Below are 24320 nucleotides of genomic sequence, written 5' to 3' on the forward strand. Positions count from 1 at the left end.
TACACTCACACACATATATATATATATATATATATATATATATATATATATATACATACTGTATATATATGTAGTGGATATAAAAAGTCTACACACCCTTGTTAAAATATCAGGTTTCTGTGATGTAAAAAAATTAGACAAAGATAAATAATTTCAGAACTTTTTCCACCTTTAATGTGACCTATAAACTACAAAACTTAATTGAAAAACAAACTGAAATTTTTAAAGGGACATGAAACCCACATTTTTTCTTTCATGATTTAGAAAGAGAATGCATTTTTAAACATCTTTCTAGTTTACTTCTATTATCTAATTTGTTTTATTCTCTTGATTTTATTTGCTGGAAAGCATATCTAGATATGCTCAGTAGCTGCTGATTGGTTGCTGCACATAGAAGCCTTGTGTGATTGGCTCACCCATGTGCATTGCCTTTTCTTCAAATAAGGATATCTAAAAAATGAAGCAAAATAAATGATAGAAGTAAATTGTAATGTTGTTTAAATTTGTATGTTCTATCTGAATCATGAAAGAAAGATTTTGGGTTTAGTGGCCCTTTAAGTTGGAGGAAAGTAAACGAAAACTAAAATAATGTGGTTGCATAACTGGGGATGTAGCTGTGTTCAGAATTAAGCAATCACATTCAAAACCATGTTAAATAAGAGTCATCACACACCTGCCATAATGTAAAGTGCCTCTGATTAACCCTGAATAAAGTTCAGCTGCTCTAGTAGGTCTTTCCTGGCATTTTCTTAGTCGCATCCTACAGCAAAAGCCATGGTCCGCAGAGAGCTTCCAAAGCATCAGAGTGATCTCATTGTTAAAAGGTATCAGTCAGGAGAAGGGTACAAAATAATTTCCAAGGCATTAGATATACCATGGAACACAGTGAATACAGTCATCATCAAGTAGAGAACATATGGCACAACAGTGACCTTACCAAGAACTGGATGTCCCTCCAAAATTGATGAAAAGATGAGAAGAAAACTTGTCTGGGAGGCTACCAAGAGGCCTACAGCAACATTAAAGGAGCTGCAGGAATATCTGGCAAGTACTGGCTGTGTAGTACATGTGACAACAATCTCCCGTATTCTTCATATGTTTGGGCTTTGGGGTAGACGGCAAGACGGAAGCCTTTTCTTACGAAGAAAAACAGCCAAGCCCAGCTAAATTGAGCAAAAACAAATCTGAAGTCTCCCAAAAGCATGTGAGAAAAGGTTTTATGGTCTGATGAAACCAAGGTTGAACTTTTTGGCAATAATTCCAAAAGATATGTTTGGCGCAAAAACAACACTGCACATCACCAAAAGAACACCATACCCACAGTGAAGCATGGTGGTGGCAGCATCATGCTTTAGGGCTGTTTTTCTTCAGCTGGAACTGGGGCCTTATTCAAGCTAGAGGGAATTATGAACAGTTCCAAATAACAGTCAATATTGGCATAAAACCTTCAGGCTTCTGATAGAAAGCTGAACATGAAGAGTAACTTCATATTTCAGCATGACAACGACCCAAAGCATACATCCAAATCAACAAAGGAATGGCTTCATCAGAAGAAGATTAAAGTTTTGGAATGGCCCAGCCAGAGCCCAGACCTGAATCCAATTGAAAATCTGTGGGGTGATCTGAAGAGGGCTATGCACAGGAGATGCCCTCGCAATCTAACAGATTTGGAGTGTTTTTGCAAAGAAGAGTGGACAAATATTGCCAAGTCAAGATGTGCCATGCTGATAGACTCATACCCAAAAAGACTGAGTGCTGTAATAAAATCAAAAGATGCTCCAACAAAGTATTAGTTTAAGGGTGTGCACACTTATGCAACCATATTATTTTATTTTTATATTTTTTCTTCCCTTCACCTACAAAAATGCAGTTTGTTTTTCAATTGAGTTGCATAGTTTATAGGTCACATTAAAGGTGGAAAAAGTTCTGAAATGATTTATCTTTGTCTCATTTTTTTAGATCACAGAAACCTGCCATTTTAACAGGGGTGTGTAGACTTTTTATGTCCACTTGTATATATATAAACACACATATATATATATATATATATACTGTGTATATATATATATAATGGTAACAAAAACTTGCACTTGCTGGTCTTTTTAAACACACTTTTTTACTGTGAAAAAATAGTGACGTTTGGGGGAAGTATCCCCTTCCTCAGACCCTCAGATACTTTGTCCCCGAAACGTCACTATTTTTTTAAAGTAAAACAGTGTGTTTAAAAAGACCAGCGAGTGCAAATTTTTGTTACCATTATTTATTTATTACTTGCACCTTGGCAGTTGTGTTGTTAAGTGAGAGTGCTGTCCTGTCATCAGTAATATATATATATATATATATATATATACACACACACACCACACATATCTAAATATGTTTTGTGTATATATTCATAAATAAAGGTTTTAAAAACAAAGTATTCTAACCTAAAATGTGCTTGTGCCAAGAGATGCCTCTGGTCATTCATGTGTGTATGATCAGAAGAAGCTACTGCTGAACAAACCAGTCTTACATATTTTTTTTCACTTTCAGTTATACAGTTCCTGGTGCTGCTACCTAAATTATTTATTTCAATTATTTCATTTTTTTTTCTTTGAGCCTTTTAATAACCCCTTCACCTATGATTTTTTGTTGAAAAAAACCCAGTTGTTTCTTATATTATCATTAATCATTCAATACGTTATTATACTTCGGTGCTCAAGCAAAAATATCTATGTAATCCTGCATTTATCAGCTTTGTGTATGCTTGAGTTTTGTTAGGCCTGGAGCTCTGCAGTGCATTTTTTCTCCCATACTTTTATTTGGGATATTGCTCAGCGATTACAAGTTCTCACATCCCCAACTTTCCTTATTTTTGTCATGATATAGTCACTGTTATAATGGCCTCTATTTATCAAGATCGGTCGGACCTGATCCGACAGTGCGGATCAGGTCCGACAGACCTCGCTAAATACGGCAAGCAATACGCTCGCCGTATTCAGCATTGCACCAGAAGCTCACAAGAGCTGCTGGTGCAACGCCGCCCCCTGCAGACTCGCAGCCAATGGGCCACCAGCAGGGGGTGTCAATCAACCCGATTGCACTCGATCGGGTTGATTTCCGGCGATGTCTGTCCGCCTGCTCAGAGCAGGCGGACAGGTTATGGAGCAGCGGTCTTTGTGACCGCTGCTTCATAACTGCTGTTTCTGGCGAGCCTGCAAGCTCGCCAGAAACACGGGGCATCAAGCTCCATTCGGAGCTTGATAGATAGGCCCCCATGCGTTTGAAAGATTTTTTTTCCAGTTGCTAAGTGCGTGTTTGTTTATAGTTAACCCTTTCGCTGTTAAGCTATTTTTACATCCCAGTGCTGAGACAACTTGGAGCTTTTTTGCTACTTACATTTAAACACTATTGTAAGTCAAATTTCACTGAATGACCCACACAAATTATATATTGTTGTTTTTTTTCAGCAGGCCCAGCAGATTTAGAATATACCATTATTGTATTTATATTTCATAGCATCTGAGATAGCTGCAGCAAAAACTGTAAAAAATATATTTTATATTATTATTTTAGTAATAAAGATATCAGTAACAATGTATAACTAGCAGTAAATGACATTCAAATAGTTTTATTAAAAATAAACGCTCTACTGTATTGCTGAACACATAGACTACATAAACCGCAATAAACCCTTTTGGTTTTTGTGATCAGCAGCCATTGTCAGCTTTTAATGGTGCTGTCATGGGAAAATGGAGATTCAATATTATGCGAGTTATCACCTTTTTTTGTATTTGACTCATTGCAAATGGAAACCCGAGCGGGTATCCTGAGGGGGCGCACCAAATACTTGTATAATATTCAAAACAAAATTTGCATACAAAATAAGACCCCTGATATAAGTATAATGGTAGTGAAATGAAAAATAAACAGTGATGGCGAAAACACAATATATACGTTGTGGTTAACAATGAAATGTTAGAGTCAGAATGAAACCTTGTATATCAATTCTCGGTATATGGTGCAGTTCATAAACACCAGCAGATGACACAATGATCTGTGCTCCTCTGGGTATAAGGTGAAAAAAGGAGGCTTCTCCGCTTTAGTGTGTTGGGCGATCTGTGAAAAGGAAGACAAAAGAAGAGGGCGCCTTTTAGTGTATTACAGACTGATTGGTATGTGAACGTGCAGATAAAATAAGGCTCACCAGATTTGGTTGCACTGTGCTGTGACTGGTGCTTGAGAGCAGACTAGTTCCATTTTTTTTATTGCCTGATGAAACGACCTGTTTACCGGTCGAGAAACGCGTTGCAAAGAAAATAAAGTACTGCTTTTATTTTATCCTTGGGAAGTTGTTTCATATGCTGACTTGGTTCAATATTGTTTTTATAAGATTGTGCTGACAAGCCCTTTTTCCTGCTGGTAAACTATAAGGAGACTTCTGAAGCTTCTCCTGGACCGCAGCCTGGGATCTGTTGTCAGTGTTCCTCGCCGCTGGAAAGTGCTAGCCCACTCTCAAGCACCGGTCATAGTACGGTGCAACCAAATCTGGTGAGCCTTATTTTATTTGCACGTTTACATACCAAACTGTCTGTAATACGCTATGAGACGCCCTCTTCTTTTGTCTTTATTTGACTCATGTTTGAAGAAAAAAAAATAGCCAATTACATTTTTTTTTTTAATAAGCTAGAATTTTCCCAAACATTAAAAAACAGGGAAATTCTGAAATACAACTCACAATCAAAGAATATATTATATTACTGCATATTCATTCATCTGAGGTGTTTAATTTCAGAATTTTCATGATTTTTAATGTTTAATTGGTAATTAAAACTGATATTTTTGCAATTGTGTTTTGTTGATTTGTATTGTAAAATTATGTGAGTAATACATGTGCATGTGAGTTTGTGTTCACTATGTTTCTGTGTGTGTTTCAGTGGATGAACTTGTGGACGACTGTATGTCAGAGTATGTGTACATATTTATGTGCTTATAAGTAGAAACACAAAATTGTGTATGTGAATGCACACAGATATATAGATATTAGGCATGTGCATTCATGACATTTGGGGGAAACAAATGCTAAAGATGGTGGCCGCAAGTAGCATTCAGCAATTTTCGGAGATGGATTTTTTCTTGTAAAAGTGCAACAAACAAGAATAAATCCGCTATTTTTCGCATTAATTTTTTCCCAAATGTCTTGAATGCACATGCCTAATAGATATATACAGTAGATAGCGATACATTATATAGATTTAGAAAGACAGATATATTTATAGCATTTTATTTGAGTCTTGTATAGATTTATAGTATTTTATTTGAGTCTATTTACCACTGATTTATTTACCTTTTCTGCAGTTTTGTCTGCTAACTGTGCCTTCTTTTATGTCACATTAATTGAGGTATGTCACATGCACCAGATTAAACAAAGTGGCTGAAAAACCTAACTAACGTGTAAAGCTCCTATAGTTGTGGTGTACGACGTCTTTACATGAAGAATCATATTTAGATTATCTTCTGCTTTTAGTATTTTTCTTTAGGATAGAACCTCTAATTAAATTCACCATCATTTCTGATGGAAAATTCACCATCATTTCTGCCACCAGTTCTGGGCTAGAAAGAAATTGAATCTTGCCTATCTTGAAAGGGACATTGTAGATTTTTTTAGCATTTATATAACGGAACATTCTAGGGCCCGATCCGATATGCAGCGTCGCCCGCAAAAGCCGGCGACGCAGAAATTTGCGCTGGTTTGGTATCCTATATACGGCGTAACCTAGAAGTTAAGCTCGTATATTTCTGCCTTCGCCCGTAGTTTAATAGTTATAACTATTTAATAGCTATTGTACCTAGTTAAAATAAATACCAAGTTGGGGGGCGGAGCCGGCACTGGATAGTGATGGCCGCACATTAGGTGAGCTCCGGTGCTTCAGCCCGAGAAAGTACACTGCAAGCCCTTAAAACCTGGTATCATCACCTAATGAACATAACTTTATTATGCCATAACCAAGTTAGAACAAAGATTGAACACTGAAAGGACGTTTCTGTGAGTTAAGTGGCGTGGCAAACATCTCCTAGCAATCACAGGCCTTATGACACTAACCGGAACGGTAAACTACATGGAGGTGCTCTACGCCACATGAGCATACACCGCCTGCGCTGCAAGAAAGAAAAAGGACTTACACCAAGTAAGCGATGCTGCTGCAGGAGGTAGCCGGCATGTTACCACACTCGAGGGAACCCTGATCTCCGATGCCGAGCGCCATCTTGGTGAGTCATACGCACTTGGGAATACAATGGGGCCTGTATAGCCCACGCTGTGCATAGAGTAAAACAAACATAGAGACGTAAGGCCAGATCACATAACTCACCTTATGGTGCGATTTACAACACAAGTGGGATTTTGCAGACAAGGGCATCGTGGATGCAGATAAATAAGGAGACAGTCTTTGGCTATAATCTGAATTGAGGCATAAAATACCTAGCGCATGTTTGGTACAGACAGAGCTTGCAAGAGACTTTCCCTCATAATCAATATATCCAGAAAGGAAGGGGTGTATGCTCAGTTGCTCAGTTGTTTAGGCTTATTGATGGGCCCCTCTAACAAAAACAAAAACCTAGATCAAAGATTAAGTTACCTTGTGTCCTCTCAGCAGGGATTGCAATGAGGCTGAAATTGTCTAAATAAGAATACTACCAGAATCTACATGGGAACACAGATTTGAATATTTCATAACCAAATCTGACATGCAGTAAATACAGATTTAATTCGTTCACAGCAGCATCTGACATGCAGCTTTACTAACACTGAAGCTAGACTCTACTATACATTAACACAGGGGGAATCTCTGTCTATAATCTAGCCGACAATATATGCAATCATAATCTCATCAAGATATTCGCTCCTATTACTGTGACTTGCAAAAAATTTATATGTCCTGCTACTACCAACTGTACTAAGGCATTTCTTACAGAAAAAATACACACTTGGTGCAAACTTCAAAAGCTACAGTGACATCTGCAATCAAAATGTCGCCAAAGAAAGATCCACAAAAAGTTAAAATACACAAAAATGGGAGCAGAAGCAATCCTTCAATGGATAAATACCTTAAAGCAGCAGCTTTACCCACACCACTAGATGACCCAATTACACCGCAAAAAGCTCAATCCCTACAATCATCTAGCTCCTCAGATACGGCTTCAGATGGGGAAGATACCATGGTTTCTATTCCACAATCAGTGATCTCTTCTATACCATCAAAGCAAGATTTTTCTTCACTCATTACTCAAGTAAAACAGTGCATTAAAGATGAAATATCAGAACTGAAAAAAGATATTACAGAAATAGGAAACCGAGTTAATATTTTGGAAGAACATATTCAGGAATATGATGTATGCATCTCAAAAGTGAATGATCATCTGGACCTTCAAGACCAAACTGTCCGTCAGTTAGAAGATAAAATAGAGGACTTAGAGAATAGGTCCAGAAGGCACAACATCAGGATACGTGGTATCCCGGAATCAGTCGACTCTTCAACTCTACAAGAATACCTACAATCCTTATTCTCTCAGCTCAGAGATCCTACAGATAACTCTGAAGTAGGAATAGACAGAGCCCATCGTGCCTTAAGATCCAGGCCCCCTGAGGCGGCACCTCCCAGAGACGTGATCATAAAAATAACAAGTTATCAAATGAAGGAGCGCCTCATGACAGCAGCTAGAGATAAGAGACCCATACAAAAAGATGGAGCTACTTTGCAATTCTTCGCTGACTTATCGGCTAGAACCCTTGCCAGGAGAAAAGAACTCTCAATCCTCACAAAACATCTACAAGCCAGAAACATACCCTATAGATGGGGTCATCCTTTTCAGCTCACAGTCATTTGGAAAAATAGGAGAGCAATCTGCTCGTCTATCACAGAGATCGATGACTTCTGCAGAAAGCTGGAAATTCCCTCACCAGATGGGGACACTGTTAATGGACAGGACACCACTGTCACTTCCATTTCACAAACAACCTCCCTACCGCAACGTAAGGAGTGGCAGATGGTTCGTAGCGGTCGAACAAAGAACTCAATCTCCTCAGTCTCCAAAGCCTGACCTGGTGGACAGTATCCTTTTCTAATTATAAAAAAAAAAAAAAAAAAAAAAAAAAAAAAAAAGAGAAAAGACCTCAAGATGGCCTTGAAGGTCTAACTATAAACGCTAGTTATTTGCATCTCAAATTCTTCTGTCAACTGATAAATTGACAGGTTAAATAAAATGTCATATGCATAGCTGTACTTCGAGGGCTGAATGTTTTCCTCCTAGGAATTCATTGCTATCTCCCTCTATTGTTTATATAGAGTTAAGACTGTTTATGTTTTTCATGTTTTAATGTTCTATTGTTTTGTTATAATTTTTGTTGTTAGATTATGTATAGGTTTTACCCTGCAGAGGCGAAACATCATTTCCGGGAACAATATGTTATATGACCACAGAGTAGGAGCTGATAAGGTAACAATATGACAGATAAAAATATTCATTTTATCACACAAAATGTAAAAGGTTTCAATATCCCTAATAAAAGATCGCTAGCCATGAGAGACATAGCACAAAAGGGAGGGGAGATCATAGGTTTGCAAGAAACACACTTCAAAAGAGGCTCCATCCCCAAATATTTCTATAATAATTTCTCTCAACACTTCCATAGTTCCCACCCTACGAACAAGATAAATGGAGTTAGCATCCTTATACGTAGTTCCATACCTTTCCAATTAATTGATCAGAAAAAAGACGCAGATGGCAGATTCCTAGCGATATGTGGTGTCCTATATAACAAAGTAGTCACGCTAGTTAATATCTACGCGCCCAATCAAAAACAAGCAGCCTTTTATAAGTCAATAATACCTCTAATACAAGACATACAAAAAGGACAACTGATAGTCATGGGTGATTTTAACCTGCCTTTAAATCCTAAATTAGACAGCTCCAACCCAAATATACACATAGCACATAGCAAACTTAAAGCCATGTGGAACCTTGTTAAGACACTTGGACTACACGATCCTTGGAGAGTAGCCAACCCGGTACGGAGAGATTACACTTTTTTTTCCAACCCGAATAAATCCTATTCAAGGATTGACTATATTTTTCTCGATCACATTACCCTATCCCACGCAACCACTACGAATATTACACACACTGCATGGTCAGACCATTCTATGGTCAGATGCTCTATCAATTGGCCTTCAGCCCCGATCAGAGAATTCAGTTGGAGATTAGACGAATCATTGCTTCTAGATCCAGAGACACAAAAAACTCTGGAAACTGAATTACAAGAATTTTTTCATAGAAACGCCCAAGAAGATATGCCGCCAGCAATAGTGTGGGAAACACATAAAAGTTATATAAGAGGCTTACTAATCCAAATCAGAGCCAAAAAAATAAAAAAACAGAGGGAGGAATATCAACACCTTGCTAAGGAAATTTCACAACTAGATTATTTACACAAACTCCACCCACAAAATGACTCTATTTTCCAACAATTAAAATTTTACAGATCAAAATTAACATCTCACCTACACATCAAAGCCCAAGGCATAGCTTTCAAACTCAAACAGAAATTCTATAGTGAGGCTGGGAAACCTGGCAGACAATTGGCTAGACTACTTAAATCCAAGCAAGCAAAAACTTACATCCACACAATTAACAACTCTAGAGGGGCGAAGGTAGAAGATACCAAACAGATAGCAGACACATTTAAACAATACTACCACACATTATATAACCTCTTCCCTAACAGGTCCCCAATGGAACACAAAAACAAATGTAATGAATATTTAAAGACAGTTAAGGTCCCAACCATCTCAGAAAAGGATAGTGAAAGGTTACAGGCCCCAATAAGCCATAAGGAAATCAGTGATGCAATAAAGTCATTAAAACCTGAAAAAGCACCTGGCCCAGACGGGTTCTCGGGTTCCTACTATAAACTATATTCACATATATTGACACCCCACCTACTAAGTACATTTCAACAAATAGACAAAGGGGACGACTTACCGGAAACGATGTTACAAGCAGTCATCACAGTCCTCCCTAAACCAGGGAAAAAGCCCAACACCCCAGCTAATTTCCGACCCATTTCCTTACTGAACCTTGATCTAAAAATTTTTGCCAAGGTCCTGGCCTCTAGGCTAAACATTCTTCTCCCATCATTAATTTCTCCAGATCAAGTGGGTTTTGTGCCGCGGAGGGAGGCACGGGACAATACTGTGAAACTTTTAAATATCATAGAATTTATCAATAAGAACAAAATACCCTCAGTGCTACTATCAACGGATGCTGAGAAAGCGTTCGATAGATTAGATTGGACCTTTCTAGAATCAGTACTCTCCAAATTTAATATACCAAAGGCATTTATAAACAAAATTATGGCCCTATACTCCTTCCCCACAGCCCAAATTAGAATAAACGGCACTCTCTCTGAACAATTCGAAATCCGAAATGGTACCCGACAAGGATGCCCACTGTCCCCTTTACTATTTATTCTATCATTAGAAATTTTTGCATGTAAAATTAGATTAAACAAAAACATTGGAGGTATAACTATTAAAAACAGAGAATATAAGTTATCCATGTTTGCAGACGACGTTTTGATGTCTCTGTCAAGTCCCTTGCGGTCTCTCTCCGCGGTGCAGAAGGAGTTGAAAGAGTATGGAGAAGTATCAAACTTTTCAGTAAATACTAATAAGTCAGAACTCTTGCCACTACATATCCCCCAATACATTATCACCACTATACAAAATAAATGTGATTTCGCGATTCAAACAAAATCCATAAAATATCTGGGTATACATTTAACAAACAGTCTGGACTCAATTCGCACTATTAACTACACTAAGCTACTACAAACAATCTCTACTCAGGCATCATCTTGGATGTCTAAAAATATATCCTGGATAGGGAGAATGAATACGGTTAAGATGGTGCTCCTGCCAAAAGTCTTGTATATATTACAAACCTTACCCCTACCACATACCCTCATATACATACGAAAAATACAGAAAGTAATGAACAGCTTTATATGGAGGGGGAAACAGCCAAGAATATCCAAATTCTCACTGTATGCTAATAAAGACTCGGGAGGTCTGGGAGTACCTAATATATTATTATATAAACAAGCTATTTCCCTACAAAGAATTTTAGAATGGAGTAGAAATAATGGTTGTGACTTTAAACATTGGATACAATTAGAACATGACATCTCAGGGGTACCTCAACTAGGAGGCTTGTGCTGGTTGCCTACAGCTTTAGCTAAATCTCAGAACACTTTCACAGCCACTATAGCGTCGACTATATCAGATTGGATATACACACGAGATAGATATAAGGGAATCTCCAGTGCCCATTCACCTTTGACACCAATTTTAGCTAACCCAGAGTTTCCAGAAGGCCAGAAGTATAATACGGAGGGAGACAATAGTCTAAAGGGTCACATTCCAGTTACATTATTACTTAGAAAGGAAAAATTGTTGCCTATTGAGGACCTACAAGAAGTAGGTGGGCGGTTTTTTAATCAGTGGATGAGATACCATCAGGCACGCCACTACATCATGACACACAGGAACAGAACATTGTTGACAAGGTCCCTAACGATATTTGAACAGATGTGCATATCTAGCTTTACACCTAAAGGAATTATCTCCTCTATGTATAAACTGTTGCTTTCAGCCACAAAACCCAACCCCCATAATTTTGTGAAAAGTTGGGAAAGAGACCTACTAGGACCTCAAGATTCTAAGATATGGGAAAATATATTCAGGACCATAGCTCACTCAGCTCACACTACAGCAGCTTTAGAAACAAATTACAAAGTAATGTTTCGTTGGTATTTAACACCAAATAGAATGAAACATCTCTTTCCCTTAGCCAATGAAAAATGCTGGAGATGCAGAGACGAAGTAGGCACTATGGGCCACATCTGGTGGTCGTGTCCTACAATAAACACATATTGGGGAAAGATAATAGATGAAATAAATTTGGCCTTAGCTTGCGAAGTTGCCCCCTCACCCCAAATTTGCCTATTCAATATATTAAATAATATCAAATGTAAAATAAGAAGGAATCTTGGCCATATTATGCTTAATTCAGCTAAACAGCTCATAGCTGCAGCGTGGCGATCAGATAAGATCCCTACAATAGAGGAGTGGAGAGAGAGGGTGAAAGGAGCCCTATTGCTAGAAAGATATTATTATTTTAAAACAAACCAATTGGCAATATACAACGACATGTGGTTTTACTGGGAGTCTTATTTCGGAGCTAGCAAACAACTTTAAACACATATAGATAACAAGTTCGTTAGTTACCTGACTAGCTAATCCCGAATATTAAATAGATGAGAACAAGACAAAGCGCTCTCTGCAGGAAGTAGTTGTTTTATGTTTTTTGTTATATTTATGCTATTGTACACACATAGTAATACTAATACCAACGCTGTGATCATGACTAAATCAAACTCCAAAATCTTATCAAAGTAGTAATTCTAATTGTGTGAATGGACTCAGATTACAACAACTGTAATACTAGAATGAAATAATGGCTTTGAGTTTGTTTCTTCTTTCATTGACATGTCAAGAAATATGTAATCACAGCGATGATGTTACACTTTATGATTTTGTATTGGTTTTATTTAAAAAATTTTCAATAAAAGATTAATACCAAGTTACCGGTAAAATAAATATAAACCCTAAAATAGCTACAATGTAATTATTAATTACATTGTAGCTATCTTAGGGTTTATTTTATAGGTAAGTATTTAGATTTAAATAGGAATATTTTAATTAATAATATTAATATTAATTAGATCTATTTTAATAAGAATTTAGTTAGGGATGTTAGAGTTAGATAGGGTTATTATACTTAATATATATATAATATAATAACGATATTAACTATAGTAACCCTAATATAATTAGGGTTGATATAGTTAATATATATAATATAATAACTATATTAACTATATTAACCCTAATATAATTAGGGTTAATATAGTTAATATAGCTGGCGGCGGTGTAGGGGGATTAAATTAGGGGTTAATATTTTTAAAATAGATGGCGGCGGTGTAAGGGGCTCACTTTAGGGGGTAGGTAAGGTAGATGGCGGCGGGGTAGGGCTCACTTTAGGGGGTAGGTAAGGTAGATGGCGGCTGGGTAGGTGCTCGTAAGGTAGATGGCGGCGGGGTAGGAGCTCACTTTAGGGGGTAGGTAAGGTAGATGGAGGCGGGGTAGGGGCTCACTTTAGGGGGTAGGTAAGGTAGATGGCGGCGGGGTAGGTGCTAACTTTAGGGGGTTATAGATTTAATATAGCTGGCGGCGGGGTCCGGGAGCAGCAGTTTAGGGGTTAATAACTTTATTAGGAGGCGGCGGGGTCCGGGAGCGGCGGTTTAGGGGTTAATACAATTTTTATTGTTAGGATAGTGAGGGGGGATAGCGGTTAGAGGGTTAGACGTGTCGGGCCATGTTTGGGAGGTGTATTAGAGAGTACGGGAGATTTTATAACTTTAGTCAGGTTTTGTAGGCGCCGGCAGTTTCTAAAGTGCCGTAAGTCACTGGCGACTCCAGAAATTTGTGCTTACGCAGATTTCTGGACATCGCTGATTTGTCAGACTTACGGCACTTTAGCCTCTGACGGCGCCGTATATAGGATAGCTCGAGTTGCGAGCTGAAACTGCGGGCGGCGGGGGTTCCCTTGCTTGCGCCGCAAACTACGATCTTTATCGGATCGCGCCCCTGATCTTTTTGGAAAGAAAATATGTTATGTGAAAGCTGTTTAAATTGAGACTAATACATACATCAGAATCACCTGAATACATTCTGCTAGTACTCATTTTCTGATACGAATGTCATTGAATGCTTAGCCACTGATTTTTAACCATCTGCTAATAAGCATTGGCAAGAAGTACCGAATTGAAAATGTAGTATTAGCTTTAATTTCAATTAAAGAAACTCTCATTTTTAAGGTAAAAATACAATTTCTACATGTTTAAATGAATGGCAGAATATTTGAGTAAAATATTACTTTAAATTTGACTGGGCAAGTAACTTTTTTTTTTGGACTGTAAATGTATCTGACTTACAAATTTCAGTGATATTTTCCAGCCCTGGATTTAAGTATAAATAAAGTTTAAGTTCAAATGAGAATTATATGTAATTTTAGTAAATAGGGTCAGTATATTTTAAATTTGTTTGTAAAATTTATGTCTTTTGCATAGGGAAATTTTAATATTTAGTCAAGGAAGGCTACAGCAAAAACTGCTACATCATTCTTTCTCTCTCTCTCTCTCTCTCTCTCTCTCTCTCTCTCTCTCTCTCTCTCTCTCTCTCTCTCATTAAAATGTTATAAACTATGGACCATATTTAATGGGAACCTACTGGAAACTGGCACATAACTAGACCCTGAAGTGGATTCGACCTTTCACTGAGTATTTGGCTACATATAAGCACCTTAGATAAAGCCACGTGAGAGGTCCCTATAACTCATGAAGCCTGAGGCCAAGGAACTTTTCCAGACCTGACTAAAGAAGTATGTTGATGGTGTTATAGGCTATGTCTACACATCTCCTTCGAATATCCAGCATGGAGGCTATTTATACAACTATTCTCACTTTATTTGTGGACTTTGAGATTTCATTGCAGCAGAGAGTGGATACTGTACTACAGGTGGTCCGACCTGGGGAAGCCACTCTGCAACAGTTGGAAAAAGCTGAGAAGCTGATCCAGAGCCAGAATACTACTTCATCACAGTCAAGTTCTCCAGCCCAGCTAACAGCTTTGTCATTGGAGCCCTCACCACCTACCTCACCTACTCCTCTGGGGTTTACGGCCGAACCCCAGTGGAAATATAAAGTAGTACATTATGGGAGTTTGCTAATGACAGATGGGGAAACTGACTGGGAATACAGCAATTGACTCTCTGTGATCCTGAATGTGCAATCTGTCGAGCAGAAGCTGGCAACGATAGCGCTAGGCGACATACGTAGAGAACCGCAACAGCCTGTTACTGCAAGTGCATTAGGCTCAGATCCTGGTAACTCTTTTGTACAACAGCATGGTGCTAGGAAATACCTGATGAAGCGAGACGCTTTAACTCAAGATACATGGAGACATTATTATGTTAAGCATGCCCAGCAATTACCATTTGCTGTAGAGGTACAGCATAGACTTGGCATCGGATAAGGCCCTATAAGCTCCGGTCACCTCTCAGTACCCCCATGTTTGGTCTATATGGTACTTCTACAATACATGAGGTTTGGCTAGTTCAAACTAGAACTCTATATTTGATTGCAGCTAGTAGCTTTTGTTGTATATATCCCTGCAGGTTATCCCTAAGGTTTCCTTAATGGTATATGTTGTGTACTTTTCTATATAAGCATGATGTTCAGGGTATTATTGCATTGGAAAGTACCCTTTATTAGTTTTGGGTCTTTCATATAGAAGCACTGTACCCTAATAAGTTTTGGTTAGTTTAATATAGTCTGTGGTCATTTATAGAACTGAAGTGCAATTATTCAAAATGTACCCCTAATGTAAGGTTTTGCATGCAAAGATATGCAATAGATAGAATTCTGTTTATATTTAGGGACTAGACCCTTTAGTGTGTCCCAATGAAGCAGCTCTTTACATGTCATAGCTGAGATTAAGTACCTTAACAAACTCACAAGCTTTAAGGACAGTAATAAACCTGAGCTTTATGTTTAGGGTACATTTACAGGTTTAATCTATGTATACACACTAGTGAGAGCTACCAACTTATCTCTGCTTCACAATTTAATTCCTACACTAGAGTTGTAACTATTTGCTACACTGTCAGAAAAAATGTGCAAAAATTGTACCTTTAGGGGTACAACAGCTTGTCACTGGGGCAGTACCCTCAAAGGTACACCTGCTGTACCCTTTAAAATGGGTACAAATATGTACCTTTGGTGACTAGATTGGACCTGAGTCCTATGGTACCATATTGTACCCATAAAAAATGGTGCAAATCTGGCCTTTTAAGGTACTGCCCCAGTGACAAGCCCTTTGTACCTCATGATGGCAAATTTGTACTCAGCACAGCATAATACAAACACTGTTTCATTAAATTTAGCTAGCATATAACATTCAAATATGTATGCATACTTTTTTCAGGAACTATTACAATAGCTAGTAGCTACACTGCAGCTTTAATAAAAAGTTTGTATACTTAACTGTATTATTATCGGTTATTTGTAGAGCACCAACAGATTCCGCAGCGCTAACTGTAGTAATTCCAAAGAAACAGCCAGGCTAAACAACCAGTTCCAAAAAAAGAACTATTCAATATGTTTTGTATCACTCTGTACTAGACTCTAAAAACACCCCATTTAATTTAGGGTGACATGCCACATAAAACATAAATATATAGAAAACATAGAGGCCTAGATTTGGAGTTTGGCGGTAGCCGTGAAAACCAGCGTTAGAGGCTCCTAACGCTGGTTTTAGGCTACCTCCGGTATTTGGAGTCAGTCAAAAAAGGGTCTAACGCTCACTTTTCAGCCGCGACTTTTCCATACCGCAGATCCCCTTATGTCAATTGCGTATCCTATCTTTTCAATGGGATTTTTCTAACTCCGGTAATTAGAGTCGTGTCTGAAGTGAGCGTTAGAAATCTAACGACAAAACTCCAGCCGCAGAAAAAAGTCAGTAGTTAAGAGCTTTCTGGGCTAACGCCGGTTCATAAAGCTCTTAACTACTGTGCTCTAAAGTACACTAACACCCATAAACTACCTATGTACCCCTAAACCGAGGTCCCCCCAACTCGATTAAATTTTTTTAACCCCTAATCTGCCGACCGCCACCTACGTTATCCTTATGTACCCCTAATCTGCTGCCCCTAACACCGCCGACCCCTATATTATATTTATTAACCCCTAATCTGCCCCCCACAACGTCGCCGCCAACTACCTACACTTATTAACCCCTAATCTGCCGTCCGCACGCCGCCAGCTACATTATAGCTATGTACCCCTTATCTGCTGCCCTAACATCACCGACCCCTATATTATATTTATTAACCCCTAACCTGCTCCCCACAACGTCGCCGCCACCTACCTACAATAATTAACCCCTAATCTGCCGACCGCAAAGAGCCGCCACCTACATTATAGCTATGTACCCCTAATCTGCTGCCCCTAACACCGCCGACCCCTATATTATATTTATTAACCCCTAACCTGCCCTCCCTAACATCGCCGACACCTAACTTCAATTATTAACCCCTAATCTGCCGACCGAATCTCGCCGCTATTCTAATAAATGTATTAACCCCTAAAGCTAAGTCTAACCCTAACACTAACACCCCCCTAAGTTAAATATAATTTAAATATAACGAAATTAATTAACTCTTATTAAATAAATTATTCCTATTTAAAGCTAAATACTTACCTGTAAAATAAATCCTAATATAGCTACAATATAAATTATAATGATATTATAGCTATTTTAGGATTTATATTTATTTTACATGTAACTTTGTATTTATTTTAACCAGGTACAATAGCTATTAAATAGTTAAGAACTATTTAATAGCTAAAATAGTTAAAATAATTACAAAATTACCTGTAAAATAAATCCTAACCTAAGTTACAATTAAACCTAACACTACACTATCAATAAATTAATTAAATAAAATACCTACAATTACCTACAATTAAACCTAACACTACACTATCAATAAATTAATTAAATACAATACCTACAAATAACTACAATGAAATAAACTAACTAAAGTACAAAAAAGAAAAAAGAACTAAGTTACAAAAAATAAAAAAATATTTACAAACATAAGAAAAATATTACAACAATTTTAAACTAATTACACCTACTCTAAGCCCCCTAATAAAATAACAAAAAATGCCCTACCCTATTCTAGATTACTAAAGTTCAAAGCTCTTTTACCTTACCAGCCCTGAACAGGGCCCTTTGCGGGGCATGCCCCAAGAAGTTCAGCTCTTTTGCCTGTAAAAAAAACATACAATACCCCCCCCCAACATTACAACCCACCACCCACATACCCCTAATCTAACCCAAACCCCCCTTAAATAAACCTAACACTAAGCCCCTGAAGATCTTCCTACCTTATCTTCACCTCACCGGGTATCACCGATCGTTCCTGGCTCCAAAATCTTCATCTAAGTCCAAGCGGGGGCTAGACATCCATCATCCGACTTGCAACAAGATTGGGATATTCTCCCTGGAAAGAAATGCTATATAGCACTTTCTGCCCAGACTGGGGTAGAGCCACTGATACCTTTTAAAATTTAACTTTTATTATTCACTTTAAAAAAAAAAATGGGTGAACACAAACAAATTAAAATGTCTCTATCTCTAAATAGCTGGTGTCAAAAGCTTCAGGTTATTACCAAATTATTCAAGTAACCGGTTGATTCTCAAATACTTTTATATATAGTTTTGTTAGATCAATCGGTATTCCATTGTATTGGTCAAGTAAAATTGATAGGAGCTTAGTAATGGGTGTTTATTTCATTTGGATGTCTCATATATTTTTTAAGGCTTGTATTGGTGTAAAATTAGTTGGAATTAGGCCTGAGTGACAGTAGGGATTATCAACTTTTATTCACGTTTGTACATAGATTTCAGTTGTGGTTAAGTGTTTTAAAGATTTGCTTTTCTTGGTTGTGTTGGTGTACAGATGCCCTGGTTTGGGTATCCCTTATATTCAGAGTTTTTGTGTATATTCCAATTTTTTATATACACTCTTAGATCATTAATTAAATAAAAACACTGGTATACAAGAATTCCTTGATACTGATAGTTTTCTTCCTAAGACCCACTGTTTACAATGTTTCTTTCTATAGTTACCCTTATTCTTATGGGTAGCTGGGCTATTGTATTTGTATATGTTTCATTCCTTCATAGGTACTCAACGATTGTTTTTAGTTATAATAGCAATATCCACCTTGGGATTTTATTCCATTTCATGCTAATTTTGCTTTTTGTGTTGGGTGTATTACTCAGGTGGCTGTATAAATCCTATGAACATATAGTCCAGATTTGTTATATATCTTACTACTGGATAATACAATAATCGTGTATGTATATTGCATATGCTTATTCCGCGAAACGCGTCAGGGGGGTTGCGTGGGACAATGGGGTCCCACTAGTGTGTTATATGTGTATTTTAAATTAATCTATCTCAAATAGCGAAAATTTGTAAAAGTAATGGGGAAGATATCAGACAGTGTGTGAATGCATGTTGGGGGTTAATGGTTAAACTACGATAAAAACCTGAATAGAACTTATGGGTAACCTTATTTAAAGAATTAACCCAAGTGCATCCCCACTAGTGTCCATAAGGGACTTAGCCAAATAGAAGTATCGATTGTCAACGGATTTCAATCGAACTAGACTCTGTATTAGTGACAGACTGCCAAACCCAGCTGTAGTGTAAACGGCGCAGAGCGGCAGTTAGGATATTATCGTAAATATTATTATAATAATTTATGAAGACATAGTACCGGGTTGTAGGTAATCCGAAAGACTCACTCAGTGGCATAATTAATAGGTACAATCAAATAAGCATAGAGTGTAACCAAACTTAGAGGTGGAACCTTAATTACAAGGAAAATCAATGTCGGAGTCCCTAGCAAGGAACCAGAGTTAGAGTGTTGCAACATTGTATACTTATTATAACACTTCATAATTACACAATACGTGTGGTTTAAAAGTAACAATACAAAATATAGCAGCATAGCAACCCCACAAACAATGGTAACAGCAAGATAAGATTGTTAACAGGGGGGCTCATATAGTATCAAGCAAAGAAATAGATGCAGACAGGCAGCATTATCTAACAAATTGCCTAAGAATGTTGGAATAAGCATATGCAATATACATACACGATTATTGTATTATCCAGTAGTAAGATATATAACAAATCTGGACTATATGTTCATAGGATTTATACAGCCACCTGAGTAATACACCCAACACAAAAAGCAAAATTAGCATGAAATGGAATAAAATCCCAAGGTGGATATTGCTATTATAACTAAAAACAATCGTTGAGTACCTATGAAGGAATGAAACATATACAAATACAATAGCCCAGCTACCCATAAGAATAAGGGTAACTATAGAAAGAAACATTGTAAACAGTGGGTCTTAGGAAGAAAACTATCAGTATCAAGGAATTCTTGTATACCAGTGTTTTTATTTAATTAATGATCTAAGAGTGTATATAAAAAATTGGAATATACACAAAAACTCTGAATATAAGGGATACCCAAACCAGGGCATCTGTACACCAACACAACCAAGAAAAGCAAATCTTTAAAACACTTAACCACAACTGAAATCTATGTACAAACGTGAATAAAAGTTGATAATCCCTACTGTCACTCAGGCCTAATTCCAACTAATTTTACACCAATACAAGCCTTAAAAAATATATGAGACATCCAAATGAAATAAACACCCATTACTAAGCTCCTATCAATTTTACTTGACCAATACAATGGAATACCGATTGATCTAACAAAACTATATATAAAAGTATTTGAGAATCAACCGGTTACTTGAATAATTTGGTAATAACCTGAAGCTTTTGACACCAGCTATTTAGAGATAGAGACATTTTAATTTGTTTGTGTTCACCCATTTTTTTTTTTTTTTTTTTTTTTTTTTTTTTAAAGTGAATAATAAAAGTTAAATTTTAAAAGGTATCAGTGGCTCTACCCCAGTCTGGGCAGAGAGTGCTATATAGCATTTCTTTCCAGGGAGAATATCCCAATCTTGTTGCAAGTTCAGTATCAGATGCTAGCACCACTCCTCAAAGGAATATAAAATATAGATACTACAAACCAAATACAGTATCTTAAATAATTGAAACTAGTGAGGAGCTTGCCTATATAGTGCCCTTGTTATCCTTGTGTGTTGAATCCATCATCCGACGGCTGAAGAAGTCCAGAAGAGGCTACAAAGTCTTCATCCTATCCGGGAAGAAGAGTAGATCCGTACCGGCAACCATCATCTTCCAAGCGGCATCTTCTATCTTCATCCGATGAGGACCGGCTCCATCTTGAAGACCTCCACCGCGAACCCATCTTCTTCAACCGACGACTAGACGACGAATGACGGTTCCTTTAAATGACGTCATCCAAGATGGCGTCCCTCGAATTCCGATTGGCTGATAGGATTCTATCAGCCAATCGGAATTAAGGTAGGAATATTCTGATTGGCTGATGGAATCATGGATATCTCTTAATAATATATTTTAACCTCCTGAGATAAAATTAAATTAGCGAGGCTACATCACACCAGGTGACCGACAGAAAATACTATTCCGTAAGGAGGCACTATGGATCAAACAATTGGATACCATGGTCCCCAAAGGTCTCAATAGAGACATATCCTGGGGAAATTTCATTTGAGCCTTTCACATTTCTTAAGTGTTGAATTGCTTTAGCAAGACCGTGTCCTTCTCTAGGAGATAAATAATTGAAGAGAGGTAGGCAAAGATTTAAATAATTGCGATTCCTGGACATTACGATCTAATAATGTATATGGTTTTGTCCCACGGCGTGGTAGTCCTGCGATAATTAAATATGATATATGATATCCAGTCCCCTTTGCATAGAACTCACTATCTATCCTGGATATATGTTAAAGTAGGACTGTTTACATAAGGGTAGTTCCTTCTGTATGACTATGTTGTTATATAAAATATGACTGCGAGAACCAACATTGAATAGGGTTAGAAATAGTTCTTCTTGAGACCCTTGGGACATGTTTTGTCTGAGTCGACTGTATATAGTCTTTAGAATTTAGCATGTAAATAGGGTATCCCGTAAAGGGACCGCTGACATTGAATAATCCCATCTTATATGAAAATAGTAATGTGAGGGAGCGTACTGTTTGAGTTACGATTGTTGACAACAGGTACAAAATAGTATTTGGCTACAGTCGAGAATGCCTATATATTGATAACTCCCTAAATGCGTAGCGTACAGCTTTTTTGCTTTTTTGCTTTCTTGCTTTTTCATTTTGAAGATGCTGTGCATTGGCGTATTATTGTTATTTCGTTATTTTGGAGATTGCTCAGCGCTTGCTCGGAAGTGTACACTAGCCATTCGTGAGTCTTAGATTCATTCGTTTTTTAACCAAGCCATATTTCCACAAATACGTATGTAGAATGTGACGTTAGAGTGGGGGTGTGTATGCCATTAGCCAATAAGATTACATTTGATTCTATTTTAATCACACCTCCACCCCATTACCTGTAAATTCCTTGAGAAAGGGGCGGAGTCCCAAAACGCGCGTCGGAACGAGGAGACGCCACCACAGACACCTGGATATCGTGCTATCTGAGCCACAGGAATTGCGAGGTGAGACCAGATTCTTACACTGGGGGGGCCCATAGAACCACACTGAAGACAGAGAGTCTCACGGCACTACCGATAGATGCACACATATGCTGAAGGAGGTAACACGGCTGTTTAAGCATCTGCTTTATTTACAACACATTAAAGGCCATGAACTGCCATGAGGGTATGAGATACTCGCAGTTCTGGTAAAAAGGAAAATGTGGAATGTATTGTATCCTCTGCAATAAAGGCATTACAATGAAGATATAGTGCACGTTACCGTGAGTGAAGTGTCAAGAGGGTGTGTGTTTGGGCCGACAGTACGTTTGCAGCTTTCCGCAACACAGTTTATGGCCAGTAGCACGCCAGGTTTAAGGGACATTTGAACCATAATACTTTTATTATTACAAGATTTGTCACGATAGTCGTCACCAGCATTCACTGTGATGGATTACAAATACTGTAACATGTTATGTTTCCTGTGACCACCTTCACATAGTGGCAAGAAGATAATTGCTGATGGTTTCAAACAGATATACATTGTTACAGTTGGAAGTTTTATAACATACGAGATATTCTTGTTTGAGGAGTTTCCACACCAGTACGAGACACTTTTTGTCCTTATAATATCACAGAGTTACGGATCCAGTGGACACTCTACATGGTTCTCAATCCTATTAGGTCCTTAGTGGGTGGTGTCAAAATTCACTCCCTGGGGACGCCCTGGGAGTGATAATACACTTTTTTCATTTATTCTTCTGATGTTTATTTTGATGTTTGTTTTTTTCTTTTTTTCTTTTCTTTTTTGGTAAGGGTTGGATACGGATGTGTTTGGTGGATGGGGTATGTGTGGATCTGAGTGAACCTACACCTGATGGTACCTTATGAGTACGATTACATGTTGTGAAAGATCAATTCGATCATATCCTTTGTTGAAGAATAAAAACTTCTTGATTCTAAGACTCAGTGGCTGGGATTTTTTGATGTTTTATTATTATTACATAGTCTGTGACCGGACTTTATCCCGTGCCTGAGCATACTAACTAGAAAGGGTGGTGCGGTCACACTTTATCGCATGTACTGTATGTGTTCACTAGGATAAGAAGAGAAGCAGATTAGTACAGCTTTATTGGGCTATATGTATATATATATATATATATATAGATAGATAGATAGATAGATAGATAGATAGATAGATAGATAGATAGATATAGATATATATATGTATGTATATATATATATATATATTACAAAAGTATAATTACATAGGTTTTACAGCTCAGCTCCATATTACTTGTACATTTTGGCCTGTTTTGTGTAGTAGGCAGAGGAAAGCTGATTGAAGGACTAGTGAAGCTGAAAAAATGTGTTCTCATGTGGTTTGCTAGTTATAAGGTAAAGATTTCTATGTAATCCCAACCTGGTGTGATGTAGCCTCGCTAATTTAATTTTATCTCAGGAGGTTAAAATATATTATTAAGAGATATCCATGATGTGCCCTAATTTTGAAAGGCTATATTGCTTTGCTGGTTATTACTATGAGGTTTGATTTATTTTTTAGCTTACTCAACTCAGAACCCTTTCCTTTATAGATTAAGCTAACGGCTGATAGACAACAACCTAGCAATTTATTGGTATAAGAGAATATATATAGATTCCGCCCAGTGACTATAATTCCCATAATTGTAGCTCTGCCCTTCCTTAATTTTTGTTTACTGGTTAAACAAAGGAACGCAGATGCCATAGAACTTTTCCCGGATACCCATCATATATTTGTATCACCATTGCGGCCATTGATAATCCTTCCCTTAATTTATCTACTAATTCCTCTATATTGATTCATTTGAGTAACTAGGCCCACGGGTGACCATATCTGATCTAAGGGGAACAGATACTAGAGAAAATAAATAAAAATGAGGTTTCACTTCTATAACTTAATTTATGATGTAGACTAATA

This window comes from Bombina bombina, chromosome 4 (assembly GCF_027579735.1).
Source record: "Bombina bombina isolate aBomBom1 chromosome 4, aBomBom1.pri, whole genome shotgun sequence".
Taxonomy (NCBI): Eukaryota; Metazoa; Chordata; class Amphibia; order Anura; family Bombinatoridae; genus Bombina; species Bombina bombina.